Source organism: Notamacropus eugenii, chromosome 2 (assembly GCF_028372415.1).
Source record: "Notamacropus eugenii isolate mMacEug1 chromosome 2, mMacEug1.pri_v2, whole genome shotgun sequence".
Lineage (NCBI taxonomy): Eukaryota > Metazoa > Chordata > Mammalia > Diprotodontia > Macropodidae > Notamacropus > Notamacropus eugenii.
Genome location: NC_092873.1, coordinates 333,445,198 through 333,457,256, shown reverse-complemented (window position 1 = coordinate 333,457,256; position 12,059 = coordinate 333,445,198).

The following is a 12,059-nucleotide window of genomic DNA, read 5'->3' as shown; positions in this document are numbered from 1 at the left end:
CCCACCTCAGGCTACTTACCACTCCTAAATCCCATCCAGACCTTTTCACTGCCCATTTGTTGATTATAAATACCAGTCTCATTCCCATTAACCTGCAAATTCCCTAAGAATCTTGCCCACTCTATTGGTATTACAATATACCTTGAACTTTAACCAAAAGAAGCTTTGAGTGCATGATTTCTTTTGAAGCGGATGCCATCCTGTATAAACTATGAACTATTTAACATTTTCATATTTTTGTTGTCTTTACCTCTTCCCCTCCATTGTATATTCACTTATATTGCTTCTCTGTAAAGCACCCTTAAATACTAAAAAAAAGGAGAATTACAAACCATTAATGACAATAAATAATGTCCCAAATTAATAAGATAAAAATCAAAATAATCATGTGATTTCATCTCAATCCTCAAAATTGTCGTAGATGGTAAATGATAGGGATAATCAATGTAGGAGGGCCTATGGAAATACAGACATGATAATGTACTGTTGGTGAGACTGTCAATTGGTCCATAATTCTGGAATTACGAGAAATAATTTATTAAAACGTTCTTGGATAGAAAATCACCAGGGGAGAAGTGGGATGAGGAATGGGAGAAGGAAGTTCCAGAGTGAGACAGTAGGTCAGGCATGGAGGCAGAGTCCAGAAAATCAGAAGCAGAGTTGGGAGGCAAGGAAAAGTGCTACTATTTACATCCTATTTTCTTTCTGTTTTCTCTACCAAGGTCAATAATCTTCAAATTGGGTAGGATAGAACAATTTTTTTTTTCTGGAGAATTAAAACTCAGAATAAGTAAAGTAGGTGGGAAGAGGTCATCAGTGATCCTATGTTACAATGAAAACTGAAAATATGTGAAAAGTAATTGTGGAGCTCAGCCTGGAGGTCGCTGGATTTCTTTCTGTCAGCAATATTTGAAAAACTATAAGATATGACAGAAGTGGAGCAGAATGTGACATGGGTAAATACTTTCACTTTTACAAGAAAAGGTAGATTGAACATAGGTCAATGAGATAGACATTAATTCTTGACAATTAATAAATAAATGTACAACAGTATGAAAGAGGTAATTTATAGGCATTTATTATGAAAAGGTTAATATTATTCATAAAGAGCCAGAATGACTTCAGATAAAATGTATCTTTGTTTGTTTTGTTTTTAACACATCAACTAGACTGGTATATTAGAGGAATCCAATAGACAAGTTTAATTTTACCAAGGATGTGAAAAAAATCTCCTGTAATATCCTGAGGACATTATGGACAGATTTATTTAAGCTAAATGATAATAAAGAGAATAGGAACCAACTGAACAGACAGACCCAAAGCAATCTGACTAATGCATGGAAGTCAAGCTAGAGGAAAACATGTATTCAAAAGTTTTTAATTAGTAGCTTGAATTATATTTTCACATGCTTTTCAAACAAGTGGAAAACATCAGCTAGGGAGAATAGCAAACTCAGAGAATAACAGGTCAAGAGACAATTAGATAAGGCCAAGAGACTTTGACACCCAAAGTAATAACTTTAACCTAACAATATGAATTTTAAGAGGACCAAAAGTAAATCCCTATATTTGTATTCAATGATCATTAGAGATATCAGATGGCAGAGGCATAACTAGATACATTCATGTAAAAAAGAACATAGGATTCCAGTGTACAATAAGTGTAATAAGAGTAAAGAATGCAACATGGCAACCAAAAGAACCAAAGCAATCCTAAATTCCAATACTCTAATATGTTCATGATCTTATCTATTTGGGCATTTCATCCATGGAGTCAAATCACAATCCATTCATACCTATCCATTCTAAGGAACTCTAATCCATGTGCTTTTGCAAATTCACCACAAAGAATATGCCCATCATACAGGGGCCCTTTCTCAATTTCAGGTTAACATGTCAAGTAAACAAGCATTTTTCAAATGTTATGTGTCAGGCACTGTTCTCTTGTCATCTTGAAGATAGTATTGGATCATACAGGCCATCTCTTGGTATCATTAAATCTCATCATGTTATGAGATCTATTTTCTGTTTCATTCATATGTTTCTCTGATGACATCTTACTTCTTCCTACATCTTTATTTATAATGTATTGCAGTCTACTCAGATTTGCCATGTCCCTCTCAATTTACCTTTTGAATCAAGATGGTTTTGAATTTTCCAAGGACTATAGTGTTCCTTTACTTATAGCTGTAAGACATCACCACTAATCCGTCAACAAGTATTCATATGTTTAGCATGTGCGAAGTACAAAGAATGAAATTATTCCTGTAGATCACATATAATATAAGCTTATATTCTAATTGGGGAGGCAGGCAATAAGTACATATACAAATATTTACTACTCATGTAAATGCATATATTCACATGTAGAATTAGAGTAGACTCTGAATAAGTTCAAATACCAGTCTGTTCCTTGGTATCACCATATTTCTCAGTCAAATTTCCTCTCAGAATCCATTCAAAGCCACAAGTCTTTCTTTCATTATTCTGGTCCACTTAACAGGAGGGCTATTATAGCTTTGTGTCCTGTTTTTATTCAAGGACCTACCATAGCACCATCAGATATTCAGATCCTAATGTCTTCATGACACTTCAGATATTTCATGATCCGTTCTCTCTCATGCTACTTCCTTGCCCACCAATGCCAGTTCATCTTAAGTTTTTGGGAAAGTAATTGGTCCTCTGAGTATCACTTCTTTGGGTCTAGGGGCACAATATTTAAAAACTGGTTTTCTCTTTGACTCTGTTATGAATTATACCTTATCTAACTTTGAGCATCTTCTAATCAAAATTGATAATCTGTCAAGTGTGGTTATTTGAATTACACAACTCTAGATCACTTCCTAGAAAAGCTAAGAGTCATTTGTGTAACAATTAATCCTAACTACAACAGCACCTACATGAACAAATAGTCTAACAACCACAAGATCCTTGAGGCCATTGAAGTCTTACATGGCTCTGACAATCTGGGTCCTCTTTTGGACCTCTGGTCTTCGATTACTTTTCTCATCTAGGGAATAGGGAGTTAGGTGGTGAAGCTGATAAAGTGCCAAGTGTGAAGAAAGGACGATTCATCTTCCTGAGTTCAAATTGTCCTCAGATTCTTGCTATCTGTGGGGCCGTAGGTAAGTCACTTAGCCCTGTTTGTCCCATTCCCTCATCCATAAAATGAGCTAGAGTAAGAAATGATAAACAACTCCAGTATCTTTGCCAAAAAACCCCCAAAAGGAGGTCAACAAAGAGTCGGACACATCTAAAATGAATGAACAACAACAAGGAATTAGAAGAAAGGCACCAGTAGTAGAGGGGATCAAGAAAAGCCACATGTTAAAGATAGAATTTTACTCTGCAGTAATTACTGAATCGTGTGAAGGAACTGGAGCTTTGCAGTCTAGAGAAGAAACTGACTTGGTTTGTTCCCTATAATTAGAAATTAGAAGTAAAAGGTAGACATAACAGTAAACCATGCTTATGTTTAACATAAGAAAAAATATCCTAATATAACAGGGAACTGGCCAATGCTATGAGGACAAGGCTCACATGGGTCAACCCTCCATTACACTAACAATTACAGTTGTGCAGAATTGAAACAAGTTGCCTCAGGCGATAGTGGACTCCTCACTACCACTAACAGAAGCATTCAAGAACATACTAGGCAACCATTTGGCAGGTGTTGTGGAAGGGATTGTTGCTTAGATGCAGGTTAAAGTAGATGGCCTCTGAATCAATTTCCTTCCTACTTTGAGATTCTGATATTCTCTCATGACTTTGCTTCTGTCTCCAGTTGCATTAACAAGGCTCCTCATGTTTAGAACCCAATTCATTAAACAATTTACATGAATGCTATATGCATAGTTAACTAGTCTTGTATTCAGATCCAATTAAAAACATTTAAAGATATATGCAGATGGTTTTCATCTTGGCTTACTTAAAACATGTTGCTAAGGGAAATTATAGGATTATAAAATAACTGTTTTCTATTAAAACATAGTTTTTCATATAGTATGACCAGCATATTTGGTTAATATGGAAGTTCTGCTATATAGTCAAATATCTAGCTAAGATTTCTAACTATTTTCTAGGTAGAGGGACAAGCAGAGATAAATGAAACCACCAAAATGCCACAGTGCAAAAGGATTCTGTACAGATTCATAAGATTTAGAATGAGAATATCTTCAGCTTTGGTGGGAAGTTGAACCTTTAGATGATTTGAATCTAATCCCCTTATTTTACAGAGGAGAAAATGAATCCCAGCAGAGATCAAACAACTTACTTAATGTTCCACTGGTGAGAGGTAGCTGAGCTGCAATTTTCATTCATATTTCCTGAACTGCAAGTCCACATTACAAAGGCATCAAGATGTTGCAATTGATGAAATTCAACTATTGTTGTACCACTGTAAATCCCAGTTGCTTTTTTTTAAGTCACTGGTTACAGTATATCTTTATTTTCTTGGGCTAATCAGAATTCAGTACCTTGGGATCTGTTCAAAGTGATACCTGGAAACATGAAATGTCTTCTCCTGGAACAGAGGTGAATCTCTCCTTTGCAAAGAAAGAAGCTGTCATCTAGATTCAGAGCACCCATTTGCCCAACCTCAAAACAGAAGATCATGGAATTTTCCTTAACTCCTTTGTGTTCCTAAGGTTTTATCAAAAGTGCAAGAATCCTCACCCTCACCCCATTTTTAAACCGGGAGAGTTCCTGGGAAGAGCATGGAAACTTACTGGTAGAGATGAAATTTAACTATAAAAATATATCATTTAGAAATTCTTTATAGGAAGTGTTGAAGTAGTTTGGGGGTTAATGAAAAGGGGAGTTTAGAAGCAGCTTGGGCTTGTTGGGGTAAAAGGGTGTTAGAGAAGAGAAAATTCAGGAATAGGTAGATGGGAAATATAGATAAGAACCAGATGGAAGCAGATCTCAGAGTTAAAACCAAGATGATTTGTTTGAAAGGCAAAAGAGAAAAATGGAATAAAGCACATAATGGAAGGCAAGTGTTATCATAAATAAAATGCTTATCATGACTACATGAGTAGAAAGTGAAAACACTAAACGTATGGCTGAGTACTATGGAAAAGTTGACATATGAGAGAAAAGCAAATAAAAGAGGGTAGTGATTTTGACAGGGGAGCTGAAATATATGTCTTTTACCCTAGCCATAGAATATCTATGATCCTATGATTCCTATCTTGTAGTGAAGGTGAAATCTGAAGAATAAATATGTATTATCTAATCAAAAAGGTTTGTCATTAGCAATGGAACCTTTTTATTATGTTTTATCCAATCAGACATTAGCATATAGAGCATCAATGTAGATATTAATCTTGTACCTTCAGTCACAAAGCATATTTAGATCATATCAATTTAGGAATAGAGGAACTATCTCCCTGGAGTCTTACCATCACTTCCTCGAAGATAATGAGTAAAGCCAATAATAGTATAATTCTCAGAAGATCCTTTGCTTGACAATAGGGGTGCAGAAGAAATGTGGTGATAGACTGATGGGAAGAAGAATTTTCTAGAAATCCACTGGAGTTCAATAAGCAGAAAGAACATGTAGAGGAAAGAACAATGGATTTGGGGCAGAGAACTTGGGGTACTTACTGCTTTATGACATAAGGTAAATTGCTTAAACTCATAGGGCCTCAGTTTCCTCCTTCTAATATAAAAAAAAAAACCTTAGGTTGACAATTTCTAAGGTTTCTTTGACCTGTTGATCCTATGATGTCAGTATATTATGTTCTCTTCAAAAACAGGGTCACCTCAAAGCAACCTTAAAATAGAATGACTTGTTTATATTCCTTTTTTAAAAATATTTTTAAAAATAATATATTTTTAGTTTTCAGCATTCAATCCCATATGATTTTAAGTTTTAAATTTTCTCTCCCTCCTTCCTTACTCCCTTCCCCAAAACAGCATAGAATTTGATATCACTTCTACTTATACATTCATATTAAACATCTTTTCACATTAGTCATGATTTAAAGAAGAATTAGAATTAATGTGAGGAATCATGAGAAAGAAGAAACAAAATAACAAATGAAAAGGAGAGCAAATAGTTTGCATTCAGACTTCAAAGTTTGTTCTCTGGATGTGGATAGCATTTTACACCATGAATCTTTTGGAACTGTCTTAGATCTTGCATTTCTGAGAAGAGCATAGTTTATCAAAGTCAGTCATTTCACAGTGTGGCCATTACCATATACAATGTTCTCCCAGTTCTGCTCCCCTCACTCAGCATCCATTTATTCAAGTCTTTCCAGGTTTTTCTGGTCTGTCTGCTCATCGTTTCTTATAGCACAATAGTATTCCATCATATTCATATACATAACTTATTCAGTCATTACCCAATTGATTATATCCCCTCAATTCCCTGTTCTTTGCTACCACAAAAAGAATTGCTATAAATATATTTGCACGTGTTGGTTCTCTTCCCATTTGTATGATCTCTTTGAGATATAACCCACAAATTGGTATTGCTGAGTCAAAGGGTATGCATGAAATTTTAGCTCTTTCAAGATAGTTCCAAATTGTTCTCCAGAATAGTTGGATTAGTTCAGAACTCCACCAACAATGCATTAGTATACCAATTTTTCCACATCTTCAACATTGATCATTTTCCTTTTTTGCCAAGTTAGCCAATATGATAGGTGTGATCTGGTACCTCAGATTTGTTGTGATTGGCATCTCTCAATGGTGATTTATAGCATTTTTTCATATCAGTATAGGTAGCTTTAATTTCTTCCTCTGAAAATTGCCTGTTCATATCCTTTGACTACTTATCAATTGGGGAATAACTTGTGTTCTTATCTATTTGACTTACTTCTCTATATATTTTAGAAATGAGGTATTTATCAGAAATCCTGGCTGAAAAAAGTGCTTCCCAGTTTTCTGCTTGTCTTCTAATCTTGGAGGCGTTGACTGTGCAAAACCCGTTCAATTAAATGCAATAAAAGCATCCACTTTGCATTTCATAATGTTCTCTATTTATTCTTTGGTTATATATCCTTCCCTTCTCCATAGATCTGACAGGTAAACTATTCCTTGTTTTCTTAGTTTGCTTATAGTATCAGTCTTTATGTCTAAATCATGTACCCATTTTGATTTTATCTTGGTATAGGGTGTAAGCTGCTGGTCTATGCCTAGTTGTTGCTGTGCTGTTTTCCAATTTTCCCAACAGTTTGTTAAAGAGTGAGTTTTTATCCCAGAAGCTGAGGTCTTTGGATTTATCAAATAGTAGATTCTTGTAGTCATTGACTGTTGTGTCTAGAGTTTCCTAACCTATTCCACTTACCCACCATTCTGTTTCTTCCCTAGTACCAAGTAGTTTTGATGATTGCTGCTTTATAAAACAATTTAAGATTTGGCAGGGGTATAGACCACTTTCCTTTGCATTTTTCATTAATTCTTTTGATATTCTGGATATTTTGTTCACCCAGATGAATTTTGTTATTGCTTTTTGTAGCTTTATAAAATAATTTTTAATAGTTTCATTGGTATGACTTTGGAAAATCAACTTAATTTTGGTAAAATTGTCATTTTTATCATATTAGCTCAGTTTGTCCATGAGCAATTGATATATTTTCAATTGTTTAGATTTGACTTTATTTGTGTGAAAAGTGTTTTGTTATTGTATTCATATAGTTCCTGGGTTTGTTTTGACAGGCAGACTCCCAAATACTTTTAATGTCCAAAGTGGGTTTAAATGGAAATTTCCTTTCTCTCTCTTGTTGTTGGGCTTTACTAGTAACATATAGAGATACTGACATGGAAGACCTTAAGCCTGACTGAATGCAAGTGGATAATCTAATCCTGCCTGGAGCTAACATGAAGTCAGGGAAATACTGTATCCCTGCAATGTCCCTACTCTTGGTGACAATTTCCTATAGTCAAAAGGTTTGCAAGCTTAATACCAGAGCTATTCAATTATAGACTATTGGTAGGGAAACATCTGAGGTTAAGTCTAAAATTAAGCTATTAGGCATAGGACTTTAGACCAACAAGAATAAGTTAAGGTCCTTTAATTCTTGGCAATACTGTGGGGAGAATTAGATCAAGAACTTGTGAAGTTAGCAATTTAAATATTATTTGTGTCTCAGTTGGTTAATGTTTAAAAAAAAATTCTTTTGTGGTCCATATTGTAAATGCTTTAAAAAGAAGTATCACCTGACCAAAAGTTTGAATTGTTTTATCTATTATAAACTGTGTTAAAAAATGAAAAATTAAAATTAAAAAAATATAGAAAGAGATACTGAAGATTTATGTGTATTTATTTTACATCCCACAAGTTTCCTAAATTTGCATATTATTTCAAGTAGTTTTCTTTTTACTCGATTCTTTAGGATTCACTAAATGTACAATCATATCATCTGCAAAAACTGATGGCTTTGTTTCTCCTCTGTCTGTTCTGATTTCTATAATTTATTTTTTATCTCATTTCTAAAGCTAACATTATTAGTACAATATTGATTAACAGTGGTGATAATAGGTATCCCTGTTTCACCCCTGATCTTATTGAAAAGATTTCTAGTTTATGCCCATTATTATATAATGCTTGCTGATGGTTTCTGATTGATTCTAGCTGTCATTTTAAGGAAGACTCCATTCATTCCTATGCCTTCTGTTACTTTTAATAGGAATGAGTATTTTGTCAGATGCTTTTATTTCTAAATTTATTGAGATACTCATATTATTTCTATTACTTTTGTTGTTGATATGGTCAATTGTGCTGATAGTTTTCCTAACATTAAACCAACCCTGCATTCCTAGTATAAATCCCACCTGGTTATATTGGCTTATCCTTGAGATAAGCTGCTATATTTTGGCAATATTTTATTTGAAAAAGTTGCATCTACATTCATTAGGGAAATTGGTCTATAACTTTCTTTCTTTATTTTGGCTCTTTCTGGCTTAAGTATCAGCACCGTATTTGTTTCATAAACATTTTAGTAGGACTCCTTCTTTGCCTATTTTCTGAAATAGTTCATATAGTATTAGAGTTAGTTAATCTTTAAATGTTTGACAGAATTCACTTGTAAATCCATCTAACTATGGAGATTTTTGCTTATGGCGTTCTTGATGGCTTGTTCAATATATTTTTTTCTGAAATAGGGTTAAGTATTTTATTCCCTCTTTTGTTAATCTGGGAAATTTACATTCTTTTGTAAATAGGCTTCCATTTTATAAGATTGTCAAATTTATTGGCATACAATAGGGCAAAATAGCTCCTAATTATTGTTTTGTTTGTCTCTTCACCTTTTTCATTTTTAATGCTGGTAATTTGGTTTTCTTTCTTTTTCAAAAACAAAATTAACTGAAGGCTTATCTTTTTATTGTTTTTTAATAAAATCAACTTTAACTTTTATTCATTGTTCAATAGTTTTCTTAATGTCAGTTTTATTAATGTTTCCCTTGGTTTTCAGAATTTTTAATTAGATATTTACTTGGGGATTTTTAATTTGTTCTTTTTCTAGCTTTTTTATTTGCATTCCCAGTTCATTGATTTCCTCTCTTAATTTTATTCATGTAACCATTTAGAGATATAGAACTTTCCCTAAGAACAGCTTTTGCTGCATCCCATAAGTTTGGGTATACTGACTTATTGTTGTCATTCTCCTGAATGAAGTTATTGATGGTTTTTGTGATTTCTTGTTTGACCCACTCTTTCTTTAAGATTAGATTATTTTATTTCCAATTAATTTTTCTTCAATCTTTCCATGATCCTTCATTGCATGTAATTTTTATTGCTTCATTATGTGAAAATAATGCATTTGATATTTCTGCCTCTCTGTATAGGATTGTAATGGATTTTTTTTTTGCCCTAATATATTGTCAATTTTTCTGTAGGTACCATGTACCACCAAGGAAAAGTGCATCCTTTTCTATCCCCATTCAATTTTCCCCCAGACGTCAACCATATCTAACTTTTCTAAAACTCCATTCACCTTCTTAACTTCTTCTTTTGTTTATTTTGAGGTTAGATTTATCTAATTATGAGACGGGGAGTTTGAGGTCCCCTACTAGTATAGTTTTATCTATTTCTTCCTGCAACTCCCTTAACTTCTCCTCTAAGAATATGCACATGATACCACTTAGTGCACATATGTTTAGCAATGATATAAATTCATTGTCCATGGTACCATTTAGAAGGATATAGTTTACTTTCTTATTTCCTTTAATTTGATCAATTTTTGTTTTTGCTTTTGCTTTGTCTGAGATCAGGATTTCTACACCTGATTTATTTTTACTTCAGCTGAAGCATAATATATTAAAATCAAAGGAGAGATTAATACAATTGAAACTAAGAAAACTACTAAAGTAATAAGCAAAGTTAGCAGCTGATTTTATAAAAAAAATAGATAAACCATTGGTTAATATTATTTACAAAGAAAAAAAAAGTCAAATTGCTAGTATCAAAAATGAAACGGGTGAATTCGTCATCAATGAAGGGAAAATTGAGCCAATTTTAGGAGCTCTTTTTCCCAATTATATGCCAATAAATTTGACAATCTAAATGAAATGGATGAATATCTACAAAAACATATTACCTAGCTCAACAGAAGAATAAATAACCCAACTGTAAACAGAAAGAAAGAAAGAAATTGAACAAGTCATCAATGAACTTTCTAGGAAAAAATCTCCATGGCCAGATGGATTTACAATGAATTCTATCAAACATTGAAAGAGCAATTAATTCCAATACTATATAAACTATTTAGGAATATGGGCAAAGAAAGCTTCCTACCAAATTCCTTTTATGATGCAAATATGTTGCTAAAACATAAACTGGGAAAAGCCAAAACAGAGAAAGAAAATTATAGATCAATTTTCCTAATGAATACTTATGCAAAATGCTTAAATAAAATACTAAGCAAAAGATTGAAGTAATATATCATAAGGATCATACGGTATGACAAGGTGTGATTTTTATCAGGAATGCCGGGCTAGTTCAATATCAGGAAAACCATGAGCCTAATTGACCATATTAATAATAAAACTGACAGAAATCATATGATTATCTCAATAGAAGCAGAAAACGCCTTTGATAAAATTCAGCACCTATTCCTTCCAAACACAGTAGAGAGCATAGGAATAAATGGAGATTTCCTTAATGCCAAGCCTAGAGGCCTGTATTGGGCTACCCGAGTCTTTCTTACCTCACCTCCCGAGGTCTTCGGCTGGCCACACCGGATGCACGTATGAGAGAAAGGACGTTCCAGAGTCAAACAGGGGTTGAGCTTTATTACAGGGTTTCGGTTACAAGTGCAGGGGTGAGTCTTCCTTCTTAGGAGGAAGAGGGGGAGATTTCCTAAGGAGGCTAAGCTTAAGGGATTAGAAGTAGAAGTACAAGCGGGGAGAGAGGGGGAGGGGAGAGAGAAAAGAAAAGAAGCGGAGCCCTACTTTTCTCTTTGGCTCCACATGTGCTAAGAGAACTTTTAGGCTTCCTCAATCCTACTTAATCTTCAGCCACACAGTTTGCATCTCAATACCATGCTGTTAGGTAACTAGGTGTGTTCCAATCCGGGACGACCTCGAGGGCAGGGAGACTCCACCCATCAGGTATCTCCGGGGGAGAGGCGGAAATACCCGAGCTAGCCGAGCTAGCTCGGTCTGACCTTCTCGAACCCCCGCTGTTCATGGAGGGCCTCGTAAGACTCTAAGATTTAGAAGTCCCACTTTTACCTGCCCGAGACTGTCCACACGGAATTGAGCTTCCAGTCCCAACACTTAAAATGATAAGTAATATTTATAAAAACCCATTAGCAAACATATTATGCAATGAAGATAAACAAGAAGCCTTCACAATACGATCAGAGGTGAAACAAGGATGCCCTTTATCATCTCTATTATCTAATATTATACTAGCAATGTTAGTTATAGAATGTACTAGAATTATTAGTTATAACAGTAAAAGAAGAAAAAGAAATTAAAGAAATTCAAATAGGCACTAAGGAAACAAAGCTATCGCTCTTTGTAAATGGTATGATGCTCAGAAAAATATCAGAACATTACCCAAAAATAAACTTGATATTATTAACGACTTTAGCAAGGTTTCA